Here is a 24725-nt window from a genome sequence, read left to right on the forward strand (position 1 = left end):
ATGGATGGGACGATTTTCCTAAAGAAGGCTTTTTCTCCTGTCCACCATGCATCGTGTAGGTATAGATATAATCTTGTTTGAGTGTTGGTGTTTTTTATTTTACCCCATTTCTCCCAGATTGGTTTCCAGTTTAGGTCTGGGTGTAGATGTTCTATTTGTGTTTTGTGTTGGTTTGTATAAATGTTATGTAAGTATCCGTATGTTTTTTCTTCCTGTAAGCTCCATATTTCTTTGTTAATTCTGTATTCTATGATTGTGTTTTTTATTTTATATGCGATGTTTGGGGGTTTGAGTTTCTTTGTTAGTTTGTTATTTTTATATATTTCTGGGAAATTATTTAAGATATATCCAAAGAAATAAACATATATGTTTTTCCATGGTCTTCCGTCCAGGTTTTGTAATTTTTGTATTCTGTTAATGATGTTTGCCGTTTGTTTGATAGCAAGAATAGGGATGTTAAGCCCCCCTTTCTTGTTTTCTCTTAGCAGTGTCTGTTTACTTAGTTTGTGTATTTTCCCATTCCATATGAACTGGTATATTACCTTTTCGAATTTCCTAATGTACTGCATATCAAAGTCTATAACACTAAACTCATACCATATGTTACTAAAAAGGTATGTTTTAGCTATGTGGGCTCTGTCGATTAGGTTAAAATACAGCGAGCTCCATAAAAGTAATTGTCTTTTTAGTTTGTTTAGTACATTTAGGTAGTTTAAGTGTTTCGCGTTTTTTCCAAAAATAATGCCGAGTGTTTTAACGTGTTTCTTTATTTTGTCAGGTGGTAAACCTGGATAGTTTCCACGCCAGTTCCCGAGTAACAAGATTTCGGTTTTCCCATCGTTTATCTGGGATCCGGATGCTTTTCCATAGTTGTAGTATTCTTGCATTAGATGTTTATATGAGGTTGTGTCTTTTATAAAATTGGTACAGTCATCCGCGTGCTGTAGCATCTTTATTTCTTCTTTTAGGTTAGGAATATGTATCCCTCTGATGTTTTCATTGCTCTGTATTTTGATTCTTAGCGCTTCGATGCCCATTACATAGAGTAACATGGATAAAGGGCATCCCTGTCTCACCGATCTCTCTATCGGGAATTTGTTTGTAATCGCGCCATTAGTTTGTACTACTGCTGATATGTTGTTATACAGGATTTCTATCCACTCTTTATAAATCGGTCCAAAATTAAAACGCTTTAGGATTTCAGTTATGTAATTTTTTTCAACCCTATCGAAAGCCTTTTCTTGATCTATTAGGATCATCGCTCCGGTATCCTTTTGGCTCTCAATAAAGTCTATAATGGTTTTGATTGATAAGGTGTTGTCTAGAATATTTTTGTCATCACCTCCGCATGTTTGATTTATATTGATTATATCGTTAAGTGTAGTGGTGGTTCTACTGGCCAGTATTTTACTTAGTACTTTATAATCTGTGTTTAGTAGAGTGATTGGTCGCCAATTTGTTAATTCATTGGCATTCCCTTTGTTTTTGTAAATTAGCGTGATTAGTCCTTGTTTCATGCTTGGGGACATTTCTTTTTGTTTGAAAATTTCCTTGAAGATCTTACATAATAATGGTGCTAGTAGTTTTTGGAAAGTCTTATAGAATTCAGCGGTTAGGCCGTCTAATCCCGGGGATTTATCCTTGTTTAGTTGGTTGATTGCGTTTATTATTTCTTGTTCCGTGATGGGGTTTTCGCATAGGTCTGTATTCTCCTGGCTTAGTTTCGGAAAGTTTACATTTTCCATGTAATGTGTTATATTGGATGTTGGTATTTTTTGTGATTGGTATAGATTTGCATAAAATTGATGTATATAGTCTAGTATTTCTGTTTTATGTTTTAGGACTTTTTCTCCTTCTTTTAATTCTGTGATGCTTCGTTCCAAACCTTTTCTAATCTCCTCTTTCCTATATAGGTGCCTCCCTTCTTTGTAAATGTAGTGGAATTTACCAGCTCTGAGTCTATTTCCTATTTCTTCTTTTTCTTTCAGTGTATGTAGGACGCTTTTTGCCGTTTGTATATCTTTCTTTGTGGATTCAGGGTGGTGGATAATATAATGACATTCCCTCTGAATGTACATTTTGTTTTTTGCTATGGAGAGTGCATATGATTGGGAGATATTTTTAATATCCTTTTTTTTTTGTTCCCATTCTTCTATTATATTATTGCAGTGTATATCGTGGTTGGTCAAAATATGGGCAATTTCCTGCTGGTATGTTTCCAACTGTAGTAACTGATTGTTTAATTTCCATTGTCCCCTTCCCCACTTGTGTGGGTTTCGGGTTTTTATTACTACAGAAGTAGCATTATGGTCCGCTAGTTTAAAAGGGAGGATTTCAGAGTTTATTATATTTTCCTTGTTTTGGTCATCTACATATATTCTGTCTAGTCTCGAGGCTCCATCGTTTTTATAGTGATATGTAAATTGATTCCCTTTTGGATTTTTGAATCTGTATGAATCTGTTAGTGAGTGTTCCTCTATCAGGTTGGATACGGTGGGGGCAAGTTCTTTGTCAAATTCAGACATTCCTCCCTTCCGGTCCAGGTCTGATATAGTGCAGTTAAAATCTCCAGCTATCAACATGTGTTCGAGGTTGAATTCTCTTAGGTATTCTTGTAAGGTTTGGTAGTAGTGTCTCCTATGTGTTTTATTTCCTGGTGCATATATGTTAATTATGTGTATGCTGTTAATAAAAATGTGTAATACCCTACCTTTTAGTGTGTCGGGTATGTTGTAGTTTTTCCATTTATTATTTTTTATGTTCTTATTTAATATAACAGCTACCCCTGATCTTGGGTTAATTAGATCTTTTTGTACTATGAGTGTAGCATCCAAATTGTTTTCCAGGTATTGTATTACTTGAATGTTTATGTCGTGTATTTCCTGTAATAGGATAATGTGATAATTTCTTGCAAAATGTACGAGTTGTTTGGCTTTATCATGGTTTAGTCCATTACAATTTAGAGATAGAATGCGTATTTCTTGCTCCATTTCCATAGAAAAAGAATATAAGGGTTACTGAGTGTTTATTCTGCATTATGAGTTTTGGCAGTGGTTGTGTGTGGTGGCTTGTTAGCGGTTATGGCTTTTGGTTGGTGTTTTAGTTATTGTTTTGTATTTTGTTGGTGTAGTGTTTGGGTGATCCTTGTTTTTGGTGGTTGTTGTATTTATGTGCTTGGTTGATAGTGCTGCTTCTTGTTGTTGGTGCTGCTTCTTGCTCTTGTGCGGGCATATGAGTTTTGCTGGCTGTTGCACGCTGATTTCGTGTGAGGCTGCTTTTGACGATTTTGATGGGGTCTGATATAGGTTGTTTTCCTCTTTGTTGTTCCTTGTCATTGTTTTTTGGGGGCCTGGTTCCATTTAATTCGGATTGCTTGGTTTTCTGATTCTTTCTTTTCTTTCGTGGTTCTACAGTTTGGTAATCTGTTTCGGTTACACTTTCACTGCCCGACTCCGCCCGTTTACCATCGTGTTCGTCCTCCAGCGCCGCCTCCTCCTCACTCTGCATAGCCTCCTCCTCCTCCTTTTCTGGAGCTGCTGGGGGCTGGGGCTGCTCCATGCTGACAGCCTCCTGGTCCGGCTCATGATCAGAATCGCCACCATCGTCGGAGATGTGTCCGAACAGATCATCACTTCTTGACACCGCCGCCGCATATGTTCCACGTCCGTTTGCCTCTCTGCAATCTCTCCTCACGTGGCCCTTTTTTCCGCAAGTGAGGCAGGGGCGTGTGACATTGCACCCTGGGTACCACGAGTGTACCACGAAACCATGTACCTTAAAAAACTCTGGCACCCTATCTACGTCTGCAGCATCAATCTGCACTATTCTCTTTCCAGTTCTCACTGTCGGGAACCCCCGCAATGTCTCCCACCTAACCTTACAAATTCCGACACCCAGTCTGGCTTCAACTCCCTCCTTAAACAAGTCCATAGGGAACTCATTTGGGTATCTGGTAATGTGTATGTCTATGAATTTTCTTTTTGTAAACCTAGTTATGGGTGGTGGTGTTGTGATCAGGACTGTCTTCCCTTTTATAGTAAAACTCTCAAAATTAATTATTTTGGTTTTGTTTTTAGGATAGATCAGCATAATCCCTCTTCCTATATTTGTGATAAAATCGATGTTTTCGAGGGTTACTCCCCTGGCGGCTAGTGCCCCGAGGATTTCGGGGGTTGCCGGTCTTTCCGCCGCATGGACTTGGGACAGATCTACCGCTTGGACATAGTCCCATCTTTCTGCGGTGAAAAGTCTGCCTTCTTCCGTTTCGGTGAAGGCGTGCTTGGGTAAGAATTGCTTACATACCTCTTCGCTGTTCATCTTGTATGAGTGAAACAGTATGCTTATTTGTACTGATATACGGTAAACGTTAGAATTTAATGTGTAGTGGTGATGTGTGTTGCGACAGGGTCCTTAAAGGGGCTGTGATATTTAAGTGGCAATGTCGTGTAAGGAAGAATAAAGAGATAGATTAGAACGGACTCACCAAACGGTTCGGCTTCCCAGCTGAATTCCACTTGCTCCTGAATCACTGCTTACCTTCCTTTTGTATCCAGTAAAAGGCGAAAGATTAATACGATGTGAAGAGAAACCAGAGTAATCATTATACTTTCACGCTTTATTTTGAAGAGAAATAGTTTGAACTTTCCAAATGCTTTTGTAAAGACGATAGTGGAATGGTTATGTCTACAAAGATCCAAAAGGGTCATAGTTTTCAATATACAGTGTCATTTTGCTATTGGCTATTTTGAATTTCAGTGAAACCCATTTATTTTCTTTATACTGGTAGAAAGGATACTAATTAATATTTCTATATTTCTTGTCGTGGAAAAGGCAGGGGGAGTTAATTTGACAGTAAAAGGGATGTAATCCACATTCGTTAGATGTTCGAGTTATCGAGATGGATTATAACTACCTATTTATACATCAGGAAAAGATTACTAATTTGGAAAAAAATAACAGGTGTTTTATTCATATAGGAAATCAAAATTTACTTGAAGAAAAAAAATTCCATTTTAGATTAATGCAACGTGTGGATGTTTCAGATGTTTGGGATATCATCTGTCTTCTCCGAGGAGAGTAATGTAGACCTTAAACCTGGCATATGTACTAGCAAACTAGGGTATGTTATACCAAGCTTAGACCATTAACTGTCTTTATTGCGTTTGGTACAATTCCAATAGGTGGTCCACACATGGTTAAGTAAAGATTCAGACATGTTTAGGCTGCCGTTAATGAAATTGAGTCGCAATTATTACTTCCGGATCAGTACCCACAAAAGTAGTCCCAGTCTATATTTAGAGCATTGTTTCCTCTCTCGTTTCGGTAGTGGTACGCAGCTTAGATTTCGGCTTTTGAGGTATAGATTTCAGGAAAATTAAATTGAAAACTCTTTGTAAAATGAGCATCAATGAGTTTCTCTTCCTACTGCTAAAACTGCTTCTCTGTTAGATCCAACTCGCGAAAAAGGCGCATAACATATTCCCATGTTGTTGTTGTGGGAATAACGCCATTTTTCCGCACGTGATAGGCTATACATGGCGGCCAGTATAAATAGTGGCATAAGAAACTGGAGAAAACCTCGGGAAGAGCCACCGACTCACGAGAGGCTAATGGCAACCTTTCTCATATACACACATAGACCGACCCCGAGACCCGAACCACGTGGATCGAGATGAGATGGCAGTGATTGGTAAAGTCGAGCGCTTTAGAACACTCGGCCATCCGGGTTCCCGTTTAATTCCATGTAGTTTAAAATTAGCATTTAAAACCTTAATACTTACGTGTAAATTCTTCATTTCTTTTAAGATATGTCACCTGCTGTGATACATCGCCAGCATTGAAAATTAATTTCTGTCGGAAACGTGTCATGCCGTTTTCATAGATTTGTATGTTTTGAGTTTAAATGAATGCAGCCGGTGTTACTATCCATCAAAAATAATAGTAATACAAAGTTTATGTAAGTAACAACTCAGATTTCGTTAGAGATTTTCAATCACAAATACATAAAAGTAGCTAGAAATACGAGGCCTCCAAAGTTGCATATTAAAACTTGCTGGTACTCTGTGACATGTGAATGGTTTTAAGATTGTTCTTTTTGAATTATTTTTAGGCAGCCATAGTCAAAAAAATTTCCTTAATGTTATTTCGTCTGTTTTGCTTTAATTTGGTTTCGTTAGATGCCTCAAGGAGCAAATCTGAGCAGCTTTGATCATTAATGAAATTGTAAAGCCGATGTAATAAGCCTTTCCCAAAGAATTTATTAATTTCTTAGAATTAGTTCGAAGATGAAATATACCATGGCACATGCTCATAGGTAGAGAAAAAAATAATGAACAGATCACAACAAACAAACAAAAAACCCCAACCATGTTGCCACTTGCACATGGACGTAAGCTTATGGTGCTTTAGGTTCGTTGATATTAGACACACACACACACACACACACACACACACTGTTTACTCATATTCAGCGTGATGTTGTGAGTTTGACGCCATTTTCCAACAATAACAAGAAAAAAACAACTTGCATCTTTCAAATGCAATTAATATTACAGTACCATCGGTTCTTTGATTTTCAGTCAAAACACACACACACACACACACACACACACACTCGTGCATGTATATACACAGGGCGTTTTTACTGCAGACGAGTTTCAAATATACACTTAACAGATCTTAATTTCCAAAACTTTGATACATCTAGTCCACAATCGTTAGATCACGCCTCTTTTTATTAGCGGATTGATTATTCAGATTGGTTTTACTGGGTTTAATGCCATTTTGCAGCACATGATTGGTATATATATGAACGCTAAATTGATACACTTTGGATGACCATATGCAAATATAATACTTGTACATACATTTGCATACATATTCCACGCAAACTAGACCAGCAAGTAGATCATCGCTTCTTTTGTTTTTTTCTGACACTACCGGTAATGTCAGGGGAGAAAAAAGAAGAAAAGGCGGAGATCTACTTGTTGGTCTAAAAAGCAAACGTGCATCTACATACATGTATTTGAATAAGATCACATCAAATGCTAAATTCATAAACATAAGATAATGTTACTTACTTCCAAACACACATGCATACCATATACATGTGAGATAAAGAGGACAAAATAGAAGGTATGATGCGAGAAAGTGACGTGATAACTAACATACTTCTGGTCCAGTAATATTCAGGGAACATAATATTCCTGATAAACTCCATTTGTCAATAAATCGAACAAGGTCAGATCCATAAGGACATAGAACACAATTAATTTTACTCTATGTTCTCTACATTTGTTTCTCAATACTTCTTAAATCCCTAAAAAATGCATAAATATAACTCTTCTGTCACCACCAAAATGAGAGGAAGAAATATTCTAAAAATAGACTTGAACTACATCTATTGGTACTGAACTGGATGTACTAATTGTGACCTGATTCCTGACAGGCCCAATTTGTTATGGCCAATTTTAGTCAAACTTTTATATTTGCATGCCACACCTATTTCAATTTTATACATGAAGTCTTTTTGAATTTTATTACAAACAAGACACGTGACACCTTTCAGAAAGTGTGTAGTGCTGGTGTTCCACAGGGTGCAAGTTTTGGTCCAAGTGCTCTTGAGAAACCAAAACTTAATTTGCTATATCTTCCTTAATTATAAGAATTTTTCAATGCAATGAAAACCTGAATGTACAAGGCCTCTCTGAGAATATGTTTACAATTTGAAATTATTGATAAAGGAAATTTAAATAAACATTTAAATTTTAAAAACTACATTTTATTGAAAATATAAATTTTCCTACAAGTTTTAAAATTCAGTTTGACAAATTTTAGACAGCAAAGTTGACTAATACATGGTATTTAAAACAAATGGTAGCTTAAGTCTGTACAAGTGATATCATTTTTCCCAGGGTTAGTGAAGCAACACAGCTCATAGTGATTTTGGCAGCAAACCGCAATATGCCTGTCCAGATGCATATAGGTGTAGACACTAAAGAAACAGTGACAGGTGCTATGTTCCACATATTGTGTCAGGTACGTAGGCAGTTGTTTGTATAAGTAATAGCGCACTCAGATTTAAAGTTCGGATGGGACCACTACCATGTTGTATAGCAAAAATGAATTCAATTTCAATGTCAATAACTACAAAAGGTGACAATGGGATAGGAAAATACAGTTTCTAGGGAGGCTCTACCTTACTGAAAAATGGTGTTATTCTCTCTCATGAAGACCTAAGCCATGTCTTTGTGGTGCTATATATCAGTGTGGTGATATGAACTAATCATGGTCACTTATGACAGTACACTTCACATGTCCTTATGAAACCTTGCTATCACCACCGGACTACTGGAGAGCTTCCAAACTGATCCAACTCTAACATTTTGTTCCAGATACAATGTTAGACCTGAAAAGATATAACATGTCTCACTTGATTCTAGAAAACAGTAAGATGTAGGTAAATGAATTTAAAATGTGTTCGATATGGTGATTTCAAAATAACATTAAGGTTGCAAGCATGGGAAAAATATTAAACATGACAGACTGACACTCAAAAAGGTGAAGCGATGACCATGTATTAAAGTGATAAATTCATCCTAAAAATATATGGGGTTTCTAGAAGCATATTTAGCCATTTACAGGTTAAATAGCAAATCAGGTAGACTATGTATCATACAGTTTAAGGCAATGTTGGGGCGGTGAGGTTTGATCATTGGTGCAAACATTAGTACATACCAGTATACAGGAAGGTCAAGCGACAATGTAATAAATTAAAATATATGACTATAAGCGATCTTATTCATGAGGGAAATAACAATTTTGGATATTGCAGATGAATACAGCAAAATGTGGCCACACAGATCAACTATAGATACCAATAAATCCTATATCGTCAACTAAATGTGAAATTCTGATCCCCAAAACGTGAAAACCAGGATGGACATTTACATATGTGGGACATATACAATGTACTTGTTAAGATCAAATGTGCAAACAAAATTCAAATGATCTGTTTCAACATTTATCATTAAGAGTGTTGGTTACCAATTATTAAACTCAATGATTCAATGGAATCAGATATCAGCTGATGCTACAATACTGCACACTGTCATAGTACTAAATTGAAATATGTTATCATACATAGGCCTACTCATGATGAAAATAACATTTTGGGATATTTTCAGCGCACACAGCCAGAAATGGGCCTTACAGATTCACTATATGTACAATGTCAGCCTATATGATGTACTGAATGTGAACGTTTGATCCCAAACATTCTAAAATATATGAATATTTGTTCATGTGGGATATGTAGCTATCGCAAAATCAGTTGTACAAAGTTAAATTCAAATAATCTGTTTGAATATTTCTTATGCAATCTTTAGAGTGTCAGTTAACAAATATTATTAGTAATTAATAATGCATAAAGCAAGATGGATCATCAGCATTCCCATAACATCATATAGGCCACAATGCTGCACTACACCAATCAATATCGTAACCAAACTGAACAATACAATGGAATGCATTTTGTGTTCAGCTTATATTATTTTGCTGTTTTCTTACATCCAAGGGTAATATACATGGGGAAAGTATATTTTATCCCTTTGAATTGTATTTCATTCTGGGACAGTTTAAAATGATTTAGTAGAGAACTTGACTAGGTTCTAGTATAAAGTTTTCATCTCTGTCCTCTCACTAAATACCCTATAACTATGTTTGTAAAAAATTACTGAAGGCCATACAAGCAGATATGTGTTACTCAGGAATTGACCCCATGATAAACTCATAAATTAACTGCTTGGACCCCTAATAAATACTTTGAATGACCAATACAAATTGGAATTTTGTCTTCGTGTATTTTAAATGATGGTCTCATTTTGACTTACAAAGATATTTTCTCTGACAAAATTTGACAAATATCCAACATTGGAACTTATATATGGTGTAGGAATATTTACATGCTGATATCATTTAATATCATTTCAACAAATATTATATATTTTGGAGTAAATGTTTTAATTTTTTATACTTCTTTTTAAATTTCATTTAAATTTTTCAAAATAAAACTTAACTTTTTATTTCTAATTTCATTCTACTGTTTTTCAAAGTCAATATACATAACATATTGAAATTTCATGTGTCGTTCATTAATAATAAAGATTTAATACCAGTTTAATCTTTACTCAAATACTGCACTGACAGGACATAGCACAATTAATTTTGTTATATGTTCTCTACATTTGGTTCTCGAGACTGACATTTCCACTGTGTGACAATCAGTACAAATCATATGTTAATCTAAAAATACCTTCACGGTGAAGTTCTTGCCAAAGGTTTTTTTGAGAGGCTGGACTGTCAACAGAGCAGTATGTAAACAGAACACATATTTCACTTCCGGATCATCACCATGGCCTTATTACTGACTATGCACTATCGCCGAAATACACATGGAAAACCACACCTGAGCTCATATTCTCAAGAATAAACAATGACCTTTAAATCCCTATCAAAATCGCATAAATATAACTCTTCTATCACCATGACAATGAGAGAGGAATAAATGTTCTAACAATAGACTAGAACTACCTTTGTGAGTACCGAACTGGAAGTACTGAGACCTGATTATATAATCATCGGTTACTATCTTCCATTTGGATCTGGTTAGAAGAAAAGAGAACAAAATGCTAAATTTGAACTAGAGGTTTACTTTAATTGAATTGGTACCTCACCAAAGTGAGGCTTCAAAGAATGGTCTATAGACTCATTAAATGTTCCTCTCCACGGTAATCTTTAGTAACTTATGTTGGCACCCCATGACTCCGTTCCAGCAGATGCTGGTAAAGAGTTGGAGGTGTCACCCTGTTTTTCGTTTGTAAAAGTCATGGTTTGTGATTTTTGTATCCCCCGTCCTCCCATATGTAGATTCCATATGTGATATTGCTTTTTTTGTATTCATTTCGTTTTATATAAAAGTTTTAATTTTATTATTTTTTTTATTTTATTTGTATATTTTTTTTTCTTTTTTTTGTTTGGTTTTGTTTTTTATTTATTTATTTATCTCTTTTTTTCGTCAGGGTTGATCTTTGTTTCGTTTCGCCATATATCTCGAGTTGTCCCTGCATGCGGGTTCTGAGTTGTACTCCGTTCCCACTCGGTAGGCAGGTCGGTTTCCATTCTCAGGTCAATACTTGCAAACACTAGTGCTCGTGATTGTTTTCTTGCCTTGAACCCGACATGCATGAAACTTAGGATCGTACTCGTTTTCCCTTTACGAAAGTTCAGGGTAAAAGTTTCCGTTCCCATCCCCATTTCGTTATCGTTATTATTTTTGAGTGACTTGCCATAGTCATTAAAGTCCGGTGTGGTGCTGTTTGTGTGTGTTGTGTTGTAACTGCATTTGATTTTGTGTATAGACTGGCAATATCTAGATCATATCTTAAGAGTTTTGGGTTAACTATCTAGTTTTCACTAGTGGCACGGTAGTCTTGGTTTTAGTCCCTGTGGTGTAGGTCTATCTGTACTTGGAGAATTGTTTGATTGATATCCCGGCTGGGGTGTAATTAATCATTGGTAGTCATTGTTCCAAGATTCGTGTGAACATCAGCTAGAAAGGGTTTTACTGGGATAGTTTGGATTCAGGTTCATTATATGATGTATTGTTTAGGAGGTTATTCATATTTAGTTATAATTTCTTCCTTTTTTTGTTTGTTTTTCTTATATATAAAAATGAAAATAGATGTATTCTTTTAAAAAATTGGACTTTGTAGTTTTGTTTTATTTTTATTTTGTGTGGTTTTTTGTGTTTGTGTATGCATGTACGCAGTTTACTTTGTTGTTGTGCATACTTATCTGCTTATTGTTGGGTTCCTATAGATAGAAATTATGTGTGTGGGCTGGTTAGGTTATTGTATTGTTGTTTTCGGTGGGATTTTGTACAGACAGGACCTTCATGGACTCTATTTAGACAGTCTCTTTCCTCGACTTTATCCAGCAGGCCATATCTGTTTAGCGAGCGTTGTATATTCTGGTGGGTCTTTGTTTATTTTGTGTTTAGGGGGGAGGGGGTATCAGTTACAGATGTGTTGACTGAGATTCCCTTGGGATAAACCCTTGAAGAGAGTTAATTCTCTAGCCCTCACATCTGTTTCTGTTATATGCCTATAGCTATATTCGCTAGTCGGGATGAAATAGTTGTTTTTGTAGTATGGCCAGGTTTACCGTACATGTATAGGTGGAGGGATTGGATCTGCACAAAATAAGACAGTCACAGCTGGAGATGGTGGGGTTCCATTGGGATAAACTCCTTAATAGGGTTTTTGCCTACCGCCTCCTCTGTGTACTGTTTCTGTGTTGTTTAATTTCGTAATTGGTTGAATGGTTTTGGTGGTGAATTTTATATATAATGGTAGACAGTCCTGATTATAGTTAGTTTGTGATCGCAGGATGGGGTTTTGGGTTTCCGTTGGGATAAACTCTTTAATAGAGTTATGCCCGCTGCCCCTTCTGCCTACTGTTTTAATGTATGCGTGTGTGTATGTGTTAGTTCTTTGTACATGTTGGATGTTATTCGGATGGCTTGGTAGTCCATATTTTATCGTTTCTAATTTGCACGATATTATTTATGTATTGAATTATCTCATCATATAAGTTTTTATCCTCTATGTTGTCCGTGTACAATAATTGTTTTGTCTGGAAATTCCCTATTGAATTTTTTATTTCCTGTTTAATGGCATCCCTTTGTGTTTTTGTATTTGGACAATATAAAATTAGATGTCGTTTGCTATCGTATTGAGTGTTGCATAAGATACATTTTGGTATGGATGGGACGATTTTCCTAAAGAAGGCTTTTTCTCCTGTCCACCATGCATCGTGTAGGTATAGATATAATCTTGTTTGAGTGTTGGTGTTTTTTATTTTACCCCATTTCTCCCAGATTGGTTTCCAGTTTAGGTCTGGGTGTAGATGTTCTATTTGTGTTTTGTGTTGGTTTGTATAAATGTTATGTAAGTATCCGTATGTTTTTTCTTCCTGTAAGCTCCATATTTCTTTGTTAATTCTGTATTCTATGATTGTGTTTTTTATTTTATATGCGATGTTTGGGGGTTTGAGTTTCTTTGTTAGTTTGTTATTTTTATATATTTCTGGGAAATTATTTAAGATATATCCAAAGAAATAAACATATATGTTTTTCCATGGTCTTCCGTCCAGGTTTTGTAATTTTTGTATTCTGTTAATGATGTTTGCCGTTTGTTTGATAGCAAGAATAGGGATGTTAAGCCCCCCTTTCTTGTTTTCTCTTTGCAGTGTCTGTTTACTTAGTTTGTGTATTTTCCCATTCCATATGAACTGGTATATTACCTTTTCGAATTTCCTAATGTACTGCATATCAAAGTCTATAACACTAAACTCATACCATATGTTACTAAAAAGGTATGTTTTAGCTATGTGGGCTCTGTCGATTAGGTTAAAATACAGCGAGCTCCACAAAAGTAATTGTCTTTTTAGTTTGTTTAGTACATTTAGGTAGTTTAAGTGTTTCGCGTTTTTTCCAAAAATAATGCCGAGAGTTTAATCTTTAGTAAAAGGCGAAAGATTAATACGATGTGAAGAGAAACCAGAGTAATCATTATACTTTCACGCTTTATTTTGAAGAGAAATAGTTTGAACTTTCCAAATGCTTTTGTAAAGACGATAGTGGAATGGTTATGTCTACAAAGATCCAAAAGGGTCATAGTTTTCAATATACAGTGTCATTTTGCTATTGGCTATTTTGAATTTCAGTGAAACCCATTTATTTTCTTTATACTGGTAGAAAGGATACTAATTAATATTTCTATATTTCTTGTCGTGGAAAAGGCAGGGGGAGTTAATTTGACAGTAAAAGGGATGTAATCCACATTCGTTAGATGTTCGAGTTATCGAGATGGATTATAACTACCTATTTATACATCAGGAAAAGATTACTAATTTGGAAAAAAATAACAGGTGTTTTATTCATATAGGAAATCAAAATTTACTTGAAGAAAAAAAATTCCATTTTAGATTAATGCAACGTGTGGATGTTTCAGATGTTTGGGATATCATCTGTCTTCTCCGAGGAGAGCAATGTAGACCTTAAACCTGGCATATGTACTAGCAAACTAGGGTATGTTATACCAAGCTTAGACCATTAACTGTCTTTATTGCGTTTGGTACAATTCCAATAGGTGGTCCACACATGGTTAAGTAAAGATTCAGACATGTTTAGGCTGCCGTTAATGAAATTGAGTCGCAATTATTACTTCCGGATCAGTACCCACAAAAGTAGTCCCAGTCTATATTTAGAGCATTGTTTCCTCTCTCGTTTCGGTAGTGGTACGCAGCTTAGATTTTGGCTTTTGAGGTATAGATTTCAGGAAAATTAAATTGAAAACTCTTTGTAAAATGAGCATCAATGAGTTTCTCTTCCTACTGCTAAAACTGCTTCTCTGTTAGATCCAACTCGCGAAAAAGGCGCATAACATATTCCCATGTTGTTGTTGTGGGAATAACGCCATTTTTCAGCACGTGATAGGCTATACATGGCGGCCAGTATAAATAGTGGCATAAGAAACTGGAGAAAACCTCGGGAAGAGCCACCGACTCACGAGAGGCTAATGGCAACCTTTCTCATATACACACATAGACCGACCCCGAGACCCGAACCACGTGGATCGAGATGAGATGGCAGTGATTGGTAAAGTCGAGCGCTTTAGAACACTCGGCCATCCGGGTTCCCGTTTAATTCCATGTAGTTTAAAATTAGCATTTAAAACCTTAATACTTACGTGTAAATTCTTCATTTCTTTTAAGATATGTCACCTGCTGTGATACATCGCCAGCATTGAAAATTATTTTCTGTCGGAAACGTGTCATGCCGTTTTCATAGATTTGTATGTTTTGAGTTTAAATGAATGCAGCCGGTGTTACTATCCATCAAAAATAATAGTAATACAAAGTTTATGTAAGTAACAACTCAGATTTCGTTAGAGATTTTCAATCACAAATACATAAAAGTAGCTAGAAATACGAGGCCTCCAAAGTTGCATATTAAAACTTGCTGGTACTCTGTGACATGTGAATGGTTTTAAGATTGTTCTTTTTGAATTATTTTTAGGCAGCCATAGTCAAAAAAATTTCCTTAATGTTATTTCGTCTGTTTTGCTTTAATTTGGTTTCGTTAGATGCCTCAAGGAGCAAATCTGAGCAGCTTTGATCATTAATGAAATTGTAAAGCCGATGTAATAAGCCTTTCCCAAAGAATTTATTAATTTCTTAGAATTAGTTCGAAGATGAAATATACCATGGCACATGCTCATAGGTAGAGAAAAAAATAATGAACAGATCACAACAAACAAACAAAAAACCCCAACCATGTTGCCACTTGCACATGGACGTAAGCTTATGGTGCTTTAGGTTCGTTGATATTAGACACACACACACACACACACACACACACACTGTTTACTCATATTCAGCGTGATGTTGTGAGTTTGACGCCATTTTCCAACAATAACAAGAAAAAAACAACTTGCATCTTTCAAATGCAATTAATATTACAGTACCTTCGGTTCTTTGATTTTCAGTCAAAACACACACACACACACACACACACACACACACACACACACACACACTCGTGCATGTATATACACAGGGCGTTTTTACTGCAGACGAGTTTCAAATATACACTTAACAGATCTTAATTTCCAAAACTTTGATACATCTAGTCCACAATCGTTAGATCACGCCTCTTTTTATTAGCGGATTGATTATTCAGATTGGTTTTACTGGGTTTAATGCCATTTTGCAGCACATGATTGGTATATATATGAACGCTAAATTGATACACTTTGGATGACCATATGCAAATATAATACTTGTACATACATTTGCATACATATTCCACGCAAACTAGACCAGCAAGTAGATCATCGCTTCTTTTGTTTTTTTCTGACACTACCGGTAATGTCAGGGGAGAAAAAAGAAGAAAAGGCGGAGATCTACTTGTTGGTCTAAAAAGCAAACGTGCATCTACATACATGTATTTGAATAAGATCACATCAAATGCTAAATTCATAAACATAAGATAATGTTACTTACTTCCAAACACACATGCATACCATATACATGTGAGATAAAGAGGACAAAATAGAAGGTATGATGCGAGAAAGTGACGTGATAACTAACATACTTCTGGTCCAGTAATATTCAGGGAACATAATATTCCTGATAAACTCCATTTGTCAATAAATCGAACAAGGTCAGATCCATAAGGACATAGAACACAATTAATTTTACTCTATGTTCTCTACATTTGTTTCTCAATACTTCTTAAATCCCTAAAAAATGCATAAATATAACTCTTCTGTCACCACCAAAATGAGAGGAAGAAATATTCTAAAAATAGACTTGAACTACATCTATTGGTACTGAACTGGATGTACTAATTGTGACCTGATTCCTGACAGGCCCAATTTGTTATGGCCAATTTTAGTCAAACTTTTATATTTGCATGCCACACCTATTTCAATTTTATACATGAAGTCTTTTTGAATTTTATTACAAACAAGACACGTGACACCTTTCAGAAAGTGTGTAGTGCTGGTGTTCCACAGGGTGCAAGTTTTGGTCCAAGTGCTCTTGAGAAACCAAAACTTAATTTGCTATATCTTCCTTAATTATAAGAATTTTTCAATGCAATGAAAACCTGAATGTACAAGGCCTCTCTGAGAATATGTTTACAATTTGAAATTATTGATAAAGGAAATTTAAATAAACATTTAAATTTTAAAAACTACATTTTATTGAAAATATAAATTTTCCTACAAGTTTTAAAATTCAGTTTGACAAATTTTAGACAGCAAAGTTGACTAATACATGGTATTTAAAACAAATGGTAGCTTAAGTCTGTACAAGTGATATCATTTTTCCCAGGGTTAGTGAAGCAACACAGCTCATAGTGATTTTGGCAGCAAACCGCAATATGCCTGTCCAGATGCATATAGGTGTAGACACTAAAGAAACAGTGACAGGTGCTATGTTCCACATATTGTGTCAGGTACGTAGGCAGTTGTTTGTATAAGTAATAGCGCACTCAGATTTAAAGTTCGGATGGGACCACTACCATGTTGTATAGCAAAAATGCATTCCATTTCAATGTCAATAACTACAAAAGGTGACAATGGGATAGGAAAATACAGTTTCTAGGGAGGCTCTACCTTACTGAAAAATGGTGTTATTCTCTCTCATGAAGACCTAAGCCATGTCTTTGTGGTGCTATATATCAGTGTGGTGATATGAACTAATCATGGTCACTTATGACAGTACACTTCACATGTCCTTATGAAACCTTGCTATCACCACCGGACTACTGGAGAGCTTCCAAACTGATCCAACTCTAACATTTTGTTCCAGATACAATGTTAGACCTGAAAAGATATAACATGTCTCACTTGATTCTAGAAAACAGTAAGATGTAGGTAAATGAATTTAAAATGTGTTCGATATGGTGATTTCAAAATAACATTAAGGTTGCAAGCATGGGAAAAATATTAAACATGACAGACTGACACTCAAAAAGGTGAAGCGATGACCATGTATTAAAGTGATAAATTCATCCTAAAAATATATGGGGTTTCTAGAAGCATATTTAGCCATTTACAGGTTAAATAGCAAATCAGGTAGACTATGTATCATACAGTTTAAGGCAATGTTGGGGCGGTGAGGTTTGATCATTGGTGCAAACATTAGTACATACCAGTATACAGGAAGGTCAAGCGACAATGTAATAAATTAAAATATATGACTATAAGCGATCTTATTCATGAGGGAAATAACAATTTTGGATATTGCAGATGAATACAGCAAAATGTGGCCACACAGATCAACTATAGATACCAATAAATCCTATATCGTCAACTAAATGTGAAATTCTGATCCCCAAAACGTGAAAACCAGGATGGACATTTACATATGTGGGACATATACAATGTACTTGTTAAGATCAAATGTGCAAACAAAATTCAAATGATCTGTTTCAACATTTATCATTAAGAGTGTTGGTTACCAATTATTAAACTCAATGATTCAATGGAATCAGATATCAGCTGATGCTACAATACTGCACACTGTCATAGTACTAAATTGAAATATGTTATCATACATAGGCCTACTCATGATGAAAATAACATTTTGGGATATTTTCAGCGCACACAGCCAGAAATGGGCCTTACAGATTCACTATATGTACAATGTCAGCCTATATGATGTACTGAATGTGAACGTTTGATCCCAAACATTCTAAAATATATGAATATTTGTTCATGTGGGATATGTAGCTATCGCAAAATCAGTTGTACAAAGTTAAATTCAAATAATCTGTTTGAATATTTCTTATGCAATCTTTAGAGTGTCAGTTAACAAATATTATTAGTAATTAATAATGCATAAAGCAAGATGGATCATCAGCATTCCCATAACATCATATAGGCCACAATGCTGCACTACACCAATCAATATCGTAACCAAACTGAACAATACAATGGAATGCATTTTGTGTTCAGCTTATATTATTTTGCTGTTTTCTTACATCCAAGGGTAATATACATGGGGAAAGTATATTTTATCCCTTTGAACTGTATTTCATTCTGGGACGGTTTAAAATGATTTAGTAGAGAACTTGACTAGGTTCTAGTATAAAGTTTTCATCTCTGTCCTCTCACTAAATACCCTATAACTATGTTTGTAAAAAATTACTGAAGGCCATACAAGCAGATATGTGTTACTCAGGAAGTGACCCCATGATAAACACATAAATTAACTGCTTGGACCCCTAATAAATACTTTGAATGACCAATACAAATTGGAATTTTGTCTTCGTGTATTTTAAATGATGGTCTCATTTTGACTTACAAAGATATTTTCTCTGACAAAATTTGACAAATATCCAACATTGGAACTTATATATGGTGTAGGAATATTTACATGCTGATATCATTTAATATCATTTCAACAAATATTATATATTTTGGAGTAAATGTTTTAATTTTTTATACTTCTTTTTAAATTTCATTTAAATTTTTCAAAATAAAACTTAACTTTTTATTTCTAATTTCATTCTACTGTTTTTCAAAGTCAATATACATAACATATTGAAATTTCATGTGTCGTTCATTAATAATAAAGATTTAATACCAGTTTAATCTTTACTCAAATACTGCACTGACAGGACATAGCACAATTAATTTTGTTATATGTTCTCTACATTTGGTTCTCGAGACTGACATTTCCACTGTGTGACAATCAGTACAAATCATATGTTAATCTAAAAATACCTTCACGGTGAAGTTCTTGCCAAAGGTTTTTTTGAGAGGCTGGACTGTCAACAGAGCAGTATGTAAACAGAACACATATTTCACTTCCGGATCATCACCATGGCCTTATTACTGACTATGCACTATCGCCGAAATACACATGGAAAACCACACCTGAGCTCATATTCTCAAGAATAAACAATGACCTTTAAATCCCTATCAAAATCGCATAAATATAACTCTTCTATCACCATGACAATGAGAGAGGAATAAATGTTCTAACAATAGACTAGAACTACCTTTGTGAGTACCGAACTGGAAGTACTGAGACCTGATTATATAATCATCGGTTACTATCTTCCATTTGGATCTGGTTAGAAGAAAAGAGAACAAAATGCTAAATTTGAACTAGAGGTTTACTTTAATTGAATTGGTACCTCACCAAAGTGAGGCTTCAAAGAATGGTCTATAGACTCATTAAATGTTCCTCTCCACGGTAATCTTTAGTAACTTATGTTGGCACCCCATGACTCCGTTCCAGCAGATGCTGGTAAAGAGTTGGAGGTGTCACCCTGTTTTTCGTTTGTAAAAGTCATGGTTTGTGATTTTTGTATCCCCCGTCCTCCCATATGTAGATTCCATATGTGATATTGCTTTTTTTGTATTCATTTCGTTTTATATAAAAGTTTTAATTTTATTATTTTTTTTATTTTATTTGTATATTTTTTTTTTCTTTTTTTTGTTTGGTTTTGTTTTTTATTTATTTATTTATCTCTTTTTTTCGTCAGGGTTGATCTTTGTTTCGTTTCGCCATATATCTCGAGTTGTCCCTGCATGCGGGTTCTGAGTTGTACTGCGTTCCCACTCGGTAGGCAGGTCGGTTTCCATTCTCAGGTCAATACTTGCAAACACTAGTGCTCGTGATTGTTTTCTTGCCTTGAACCCGACATGCATGAAACTTAGGATCGTACTCGTTTTCCCTTTACGAAAGTTCAGGGTAAAAGTTTCCGTTCCCATCCCCATTTCGTTATCGTTATTATTTTTGAGTGACTTGCCATAGTCATTAAAGTCCGGTGTGGTGCTGTTTGTGTGTGTTGTGTTGTAACTGCATTTGATTTTGTGTATAGACTGGCAATATCTAGATCATATCTTAAGAGTTTTGGGTTAACTATCTAGTTTTCACTAGTGGCACGGTAGTCTTGGTTTTAGTCCCTGTGGTGTAGGTCTATCTGTACTTGGAGAATTGTTTGATTGATATCCCGGCTGGGGTGTAATTAATCATTGGTAGTCATTGTTCCAAGATTCGTGTGAACATCAGCTAGAAAGGGTTTTACTGGGATAGTTTGGATTCAGGTTCATTATATGATGTATTGTTTAGGAGGTTAATCATATTTAGTTATAATTTCTTCCTTTTTTTGTTTGTTTTTCTTATATATAAAAATGAAAATAGATGTATTCTTTTAAAAAATTGGACTTTGTAGTTTTGTTTTATTTTTATTTTGTGTGGTTTTTTGTGTTTGTGTATGCATGTACGCAGTTTACTTTGTTGTTGTGCATACTTATCTGCTTATTGTTGGGTTCCTATAGATAGAAATTATGTGTGTGGGCTGGTTAGGTTATTGTATTGTTGTTTTCGGTGGGATTTTGTACAGACAGGACCTTCATGGACTCTATTTAGACAGTCTCTTTCCTCGACTTTATCCAGCAGGCCATATCTGTTTAGCGAGCGTTGTATATTCTGGTGGGTCTTTGTTTATTTTGTGTTTAGGGGGGAGGGGGTATCAGTTACAGATGTGTTGACTGAGATTCCCTTGGGATAAACCCTTGAAGAGAGTTAATTCTCTAGCCCTCACATCTGTTTCTGTTATATGCCTAGAGCTATATTCGCTAGTCGGGATGAAATAGTTGTTTTTGTAGTATGGCCAGGTTTACCGTACATGTATAGGTGGAGGGATTGGATCTGCACAAAATAAGACAGTCACAGCTGGAGATGGTGGGTTTCCATTGGGATAAACTCCTTAATAGGGTTTTTGCCTACCGCCTCCTCTGTGTACTGTTTCTGTGTTGTTTAATTTCGTAATTGGTTGAATGGTTTTGGTGGTGAATTTTATATATAATGGTAGACAGTCCTGATTATAGTTAGTTTGTGATCGCAGGATGGGGTTTTGGGTTTCCGTTGGGATAAACTCTTTAATAGAGTTATGCCCGCTGCCCCTTCTGCCTACTGTTTTAATGTATGCGTGTGTGTATGTGTTAGTTCTTTGTACATGTTGGATGTTATTCGGATGGCTTGGTAGTCCATATTTTATCGTTTCTAATTTGCACGATATTATTTATGTATTGAATTATCTCATCATATAAGTTTTTATCCTCTATGTTGTCCGTGTACAATAATTGTTTTGTCTGGAAATTCCCTATTGAATTTTTTATTTCCTGTTTAATGGCATCCCTTTGTGTTTTTGTATTTGGACAATATAAAATTAGATGTCGTTTGCTATCGTATTGAGTGTTGCATAAGATACATTTTGGTATGGATGGGACGATTTTCCTAAAGAAGGCTTTTTCTCCTGTCCACCATGCATCGTGTAGGTATAGATATAATCTTGTTTGAGTGTTGGTGTTTTTTATTTTACCCCATTTCTCCCAGATTGGTTTCCAGTTTAGGTCTGGGTGTAGATGTTCTATTTGTGTTTTGTGTTGGTTTGTATAAATGTTATGTAAGTATCCGTATGTTTTTTCTTCCTGTAAGCTCCATATTTCTTTGTTAATTCTGTATTCTATGATTGTGTTTTTTATTTTATATGCGATGTTTGGGGGTTTGAGTTTCTTTGTTAGTTTGTTATTTTTATATATTTCTGGGAAATTATTTAAGATATATCCAAAGAAATAAACATATATGTTTTTCCATGGTCTTCCGTCCAGGTTTTGTAATTTTTGTATTCTGTTAATGATGTTTGCCGTTTGTTTGATAGCAAGAATAGGGATGTTAAGCCCGCCTTTCTTGTTTTCTCTTTGCAGTGTCTGTTTACTTAGTTTGTGTATTTTCCCATTCCATATGAACTGGTATATTACCTTTTCGAATTTCCTAATGTACTGCATATCAAAGTCTATAACACTAAACTCATACCATATGTTACTAAAAAGGTATGTTTTAGCTATGTGGGCTCTGTCGATTCGGTTAAAATACAGCGAGCTCCACAAAAGTAATTGTCTTTTTAGTTTGTTTAGTACATTTAGGTAGTTTAAGTGTTTCGCGTTTTTTCCAAAAATAATGCCGAGAGTTTAATCTTTAGTAACTTATGTTGGCACCCCATGACTCCGTTCCAGCAGATGCTGGTAAAGAGTTGGAGGTGTCACCCTGTTTTTCGTTTCTAAAAGTCATGGTTTGTGATTTATGTATCCCCCGTCCTCCCATATGTAGATTCCATATGTGATATTGCTTTTTTTTTATTCATTTTGTTTTATATAAAAGTTTTAATTTTATTATTTTTTTTTATTTTATTTGTATATTTTGATTTTCTTTTTTTTTTTTTGTTTGTTTTTGTTTTTTATTTATTTATTTATCTCTTTTTTTCCGTCAGGGTTGATCTTTGTTTCGTTTCGCCATATATCTCGAGTTGTCCCTGCATGCGGGTTCTGAGTTGTACTCCGTTCCCACTCGGTAGGCAGGTCGGTTTCCATTCTCAGGTCAATACTTGCAAACACTAGTGCTCGTGATTGTTTTCTTGCCTTGAACCCGACATGCATGAAACTTAGGATCGTACTCGTTTTCCCTTTACGAAAGTTCAGGGTAAAAGTTTCCGTTCCCATCCCCATTTCGTTATCGTTATTATTTTTGAGTGACTTGCCATAGTCATTAAAGTCCGGTGTGGTGCTGTTTGTGTGTGTTGTGTTGTAACTGCATTTGATTTTGTGTATAGACTGGCAATATCTAGATCATATCTTAAGAGTTTTGGGTTAACTATCTAGTTTTCACTAGTGGCACGGTAGTCTTGGTTTTAGTCCCTGTGGTGTAGGTCTATCTGTACTTGGAGAATTGTTTGATTGATATCCCGGCTGGGGTGTAATTAATCATTGGTAGTCATTGTTCCAAGATACGTGTGAACATCAGCTAGAAAGGGTTTTACTGGGATAGTTTGGATTCAGGTTCATTATATGATGTATTGTTTAGGAGGTTAATCATATTTAGTTATAATTTCTTCCTTTCTTTGTTTGTTTTTCTTATATATAAAAATGAAATTAGATGTATTCTTTTAAAAAATTGGACTTTTTAGTTTTGTTTTATTTTTATTTTGTGTGGTTTTTTGTGTTTGTGTATGCATGTACGCAGTTTACTTTGTTGTTGTGCATACTTATCTGCTTATTGTTGGGTTCCTATAGATAGAAATTATGTTTGTGGGCTGGTTAGGTTATTGTATTGTTGTTTTCGTTGGGATTTTGTACAGACAGGACCTTCATGGACTCTGTTTAGACAGTCTCTTTCCTCGACTTTATCCAGCAGGCCATATCTGTTTAGCGAGCGTTGTATATTCTGGTGGGTCTTTGTTTATTTTGTGTTTAGGGGGGAGGGGGTATCAGTTACAGATGTGTTGACTGAGATTCCCTTGGGATAAACTCTTGAAGAGAGTTAATTCTCTAGCCCTCACATCTGTTTCTGTTATATTCCTATAGCTATATTCGCTAGTCGGGATGAAATAGTTGTTTTTGTAGTATGGCCAGGTTTACCGTACATGTATAGGTGGAGGGATTGGATCTGCACAAAATAAGACAGTCACAGCTGGAGATGGTGGGTTTCCATTGGGATAAACTCCTTAATAGGGTTTTTGCCTACCGCCTCCTCTGTGTACTGTTTCTGTGTTGTTTAATTTCGTAATTGGTTGAATGGTTTTGGTGGTGAATTTTATATATAATGGTAGACAGTCCTGATTATGGTTAGTTTGTGATCGCAGGATGGGGTTTTGGGTTTCCGTTGGGATAAACTCTTTAATAGAGTTATGCCCGCTGCCCCTTCTGCCTACTGTTTTAATGTATGCGTGTGTGTATGTGTTAGTTCTTTGTACATGTTGGATGTTATTCGGATGGCTTGGTAGTCCATATTTTATCGTTTCTAATTTGCACGATATTATTTATGTATTGAATTATCTCATCATATAAGTTTTTATCCTCTATGTTGTCCGTGTACAATAATTGTTTTGTCTGGAAATTCCCTATTGAATTTTTTATTTCCTGTTTAATGGCATCCCTTTGTGTTTTTGTATTTGGACAATATAAAATTAGATGTCGTTTGCTATCGTATTGAGTGTTGCATAAGATACATTGTGGTATGGATGGGACGATTTTCCTAAAGAAGGCTTTTTCTCCTGTCCACCATGCATCGTGTAGGTATAG

This window comes from Sinohyriopsis cumingii, chromosome 18 (assembly GCF_028554795.1).
Source record: "Sinohyriopsis cumingii isolate HCF-2022 chromosome 18, ASM2855479v2, whole genome shotgun sequence".
Taxonomy (NCBI): Eukaryota; Metazoa; Mollusca; class Bivalvia; order Unionida; family Unionidae; genus Sinohyriopsis; species Sinohyriopsis cumingii.